Raw genomic sequence first — 4,526 nt, 5'->3', positions numbered from 1 at the left:
ATATGCTAGATGTTCATTATATGTTCAATTTGTTAAATATTCAACATTAACATGGCAAAAAACCTAATTTTCACCAGTGTACCGTTTACGTATGCTGAGTTGAAATGCAACATTTCCAGGTTAAAGCTGGGAAATTAATTTTTTAATAAAATGATACATTTTCGACCAAAAAAGATGAATTTTTAACAAATTATATACATTTTAAACTGAACCTTTGATCTTTTAAATTAATTTTCAATCTGATAATTATATTTTCAACGACATAAATAAATTGTCAATCAAAAAGATGAATTGTTCGCCAAAAAATCAATATTCTGCTACAAAATAAAAATTTTGAACATCAAAGTTAAATTTTCAGTTCGAAAAATAAATTTTCATTGAAAAAAATGAGTTTTTGATCAAATAGTGAAAGGACTCCGCACATTTTACATTAAAATCCGGCCCCAGTGAAATTGGCTAAAATTGCAATATAATATATTTCAAAGCCTCCTGGTCAATAAATCCTAAGGGGTACCAGTCTAAAAACTCAAAAGTTTTGGATATAGGTGGGGTTGGATGCAAAGAATATGACTACAAGCGAATCTAATGTCCCACTTGAAATTTGAAGATGAAGTGGAGATTTTTCAATAAGATGTGATCAGAACAATCACTGACAACTGGTAATAATAGGCGAAATCATGAGGAGTCCAGACAATGTATATACTGTTCGAAATATTAAAGGTAGAAGACAATTAAATCGATGAATACAAGAACGAATTCGAATTATCAAAAGCCATTAAAGACAAGACTATAGATCTGGCCAACCAACAGAGGGAACACATGTTACTAGTCCCGACAGTTGAGACAAGACTATATATTAGTCTAACTAACAGAAGTAAGACATGTTATAAGTTCAGCCAGTTAAAAAAAGATTATAGTCCAGTCGAATCAACAATGGAAGGACATTTTATTAGTCCTGTTGGATTTATCAGTAGTCTTGTCTCAACTAGCTGGACTACTAACATGTCTTGCCTCTGTTAGCAGAAAAGTTCTATAGACTTTTCTTAACTGGCTGAACTAATAGCATCTCTTGCCTCTGTTGGCTGAAAATATCTATAGATGTTTTTTAACTAGCTATACTAATAAAATTGCTTGGGTAGATCTATAGTATTGTCTTAACTGGCTGGACTAATAATATGTCTTGTCTCTGTTGATTGGATAGATCTATAGTCTTGTCTAAATTGGATGGATTACCAAAGTGTCTGGCCTTTGTCAGTTGGATTGATCTATAATCTTGCCTTCATTAACTGGACTTTAAAATATCTTTGGTAGTCCAGAATGTTTTTTGTCTTCATTAGTTAGAAAAGAATCTTCATATTGCAATTGCAGTCCCGTCATAGTACCTTTAGTGGCTGGACTGGCTTTTCCTTTGATCATGGGACTGATCTACAGTCTTCTATTCACTGAGTGACTGCCTTCTACCTTCAATATTTCAAACGGCATTTCCATTACCTGGACAGCCCCATAATTTCGTCTCTTATTACCAGGACAGCGTCACTTTGTTTTCCTTATTAGCTGAACTGGTCTTGGCAGTGTTTTCAGAGTTTTATGTGATTTCGTTGATCACTTGCGATCATATTCTTCGCTTTCAACCCCTTCTCAATAAAAAAATGAAATAATTTAATTTCGAATAATAAAAGGGTTCTCATCTGAAATAATGAATCATTAACCAAAAAATGAATTTCTAACAAAAGTAGTTTTTCTTGTGAATAAGTAGTTGAATTTTAGAACAAAGAAGAAGAATTCTCAGCGGAAAATGCAATAATTGATATTTCAACTAGAAAGGAAATTTTTTAAATAAAATTATTAAATCCTCAAGCAAAACAGATTAATTTTCAAACAATCAGTTGTGATTTCAAACCAAAAAATATTCAATTTCTACCCAAATTGATACATTTTCATCCCAAGAAGAATTTTCAACAAATTACATCATCTGAATATTTTAAATAATGGTTGTAATGATATTCCGAGTTTACAAAATAATATTTTTTAATATATTTTGTTCTAAATGTTTTAAACTAATTATTTGAATTCTCAAACTAAAAATGATTCATTTTAATAAAGGAAAATTAATTTTTAATTAAAAAACAAATTTACTACAAAACAGTTGAACGTAGTACCAAATATTTAAGTTTCATACAAAACCAGTTTCAAATAATAATTTTTTGAAAAAAACGTGCTTACTTTGAACTAAAATTATATATTCTCAACAAAAAAAGAACTTTTAAGAAAGTACTTCAACTTGCCACCATGGAGCTGAATATTTGACTTGAATTGCGAATTTTTGACAAAAATGTAGCAGTTGTTATTTCTGAAATAATATTTTTATTTAACATAAAAAGAATTAAAGTTTGGCTTTAACCAACAAATACGAATTTGGAACGAAATACGTGAATTCTCAGCCAAAATAAATTTTTTAACCAAACAGTTGAATTTTTAACCAAAAAGATTTATTTTCCACTAGGACAGACAAATTTTCAAATAATTACATCAATTTTGAACCATAAATAGTTCATTTTTCTATCAATTTGCTACGCTTTCAAGTCATAAAAAATGAATTTTCTACATAAAAGTTAAATTGTCAACCCAAAAAAATTAATTTTCAACAAAAATGTTCATTCTCAACCGAAACAGATCTATTTTTAAACAAACAGTTGTATTTGTCGCCATACAATATTGAATTTGTACACACAGAGAGATGTATGAGAGAATTCGGGAAATTTAAGTAATTTAAAGAATGTAGAGAATACAGAAAATTCGGGTAATTATGGGAACTAAAGGAAATTAAGGAACATTAAAGGAAATTAAAATATTGAATATTTATGTATGGGATTTACTGTATTGAGCCATCTTCGAAAAGAATCGATTACAAAAAAAGATTGCAGCACAGTCTACAAATATTAAAATATTAAAATATCTTTAAATAAAAGTGGTCGAATTTACAAAAAAAAAATGATTCGATTTTAAATTGAATAATAACATTTTTAACTACAAAATATTAGTTCTTAATGCAAAATTTAATAATACACTTTTCAACCGAGAAGAATGAACTTTAAACAAAAATAGATACATTTTCTTATTGTTTTCTATTTATTCATTTCGAATTTATGTAGAAAATAAAAAAAAGAGACAGGACTGTTAAGCCTGTATCTTATTAGGACTTGAAAAATATCGTTCAAACCTTCCCTTCCACTACATTTCCACCCCACTCTCCCTACATTCCCGTACTTCTCCTTTCCTCTTCTCCCTTACTTCATCCTATGCTTTCCCTCCCTTCTCCAACTTTTCTCCTATCTACTTCATGCTCTTTACGTTTTCCCTACTTCCCCTACTCCCACAAATTTCCCCTCACTTCCCTTAGTTCCACTTCTTTTAATTTTTCTACTTACTCTCCCCTCATTTCCCATCACTTCTCCTATTTCTTTTATCCTTATTTCCCGCCGCTTCCCTATACTTCTCCTCCCCTAATCCATTATAATTTGCCCTAATTGTAACCCTTGCTTCTGCTTCGATCATTTCCTCTCACGCCATCTGCTCACCCTACCCTCATTCCCCCTCATTTCTCTTTCTTGAATTTCTCCTCATTTCTCATACTCCCATTTCTATTATTCCCAACTAACTTAGTTGCTTAACTTTTTCCTCATCCACTTCTGACACTCGACCCTCTCTCTATTTTCCTCTACTCACCCACATAGAGCCTAGTTCCACATCCCTCTTTTTCCCTACTTACCTACCGCTCATTCTCCGTCACTTTTATTACTTCTTTACCATATCCTTATTCTCTCTCATTTACTTTTCCCGTTTTTCTCCTAACATCCCATAATTCTAATCCCCTTTTTTTTCTTTCACTTCTTGTACTTTCTCTCCAATAATTTTCTTCTATTTCCTACATTTCACCTTCTCGCTTCCAACACTCCCCCTCTCCTCTTTCCCAACCTCCCCTGACCCCAATAAACATTGAAGTTTATTTATAATACTTTAAAAATATTATGACACTATTTGGATACAATTTTTTTTTAATTTGTGTTACCATTTACACTATTTTCTATCTCTGAAGTGAGTATGAGGCCTGTAAGAGCCTAGCCTAAAAGTCTGGTTGGCTCGCCACGAACCATTCCAGTTTTCCCAGGTCATAAATAACATTTATCCTCTAATTACAAGGCTCAGAGCTCTTCTATTCTAATTCGCGAGCTTTATTACGAAAGTGGCTGATTATGAAAACACATGCATTAGGTATGTAGTAACAGGCGTTTCTCCTAATTCTCTCTAACACACGGCGACTTTTTCGCGACACAAGTTCTCTTTCCAACTTCTCCTTATTTTTTTATTTCCATCGACTCGTTTTTTTCAACTCGCTTATCCGCCAGTAGAACGAACGACAGGAAACATTCTTTTACGTACTTTTCGATTTAAATGTTAATCTCGAAGCCCTTTGTCCTAACATCATTTACGAGCTTTCACGTTGAAATACGACTCCCCCCCCCCCC

General features: G+C 32.0%; 1 protein-coding gene across 1 annotated transcript in view; it reads left to right on the top strand.

Annotated features, from left to right (window-relative positions):
- Positions 1-4,526, top strand: part of LOC117171914 (inactive rhomboid protein 1) — a 364,512-nt gene that overhangs the window by 20,260 nt on the left and 339,726 nt on the right. The gene's annotated exons all lie outside the window — the stretch shown is intronic.

The sequence above is a fragment of the Belonocnema kinseyi genome, chromosome 4 (assembly GCF_010883055.1).
Source record: "Belonocnema kinseyi isolate 2016_QV_RU_SX_M_011 chromosome 4, B_treatae_v1, whole genome shotgun sequence".
In the NCBI taxonomy this organism is placed as follows: Eukaryota; Metazoa; Arthropoda; class Insecta; order Hymenoptera; family Cynipidae; genus Belonocnema; species Belonocnema kinseyi.
The sequence above is the reverse complement of the archived record's forward strand: the minus strand, read 5'-3'. Positions and strand labels throughout refer to the sequence as shown.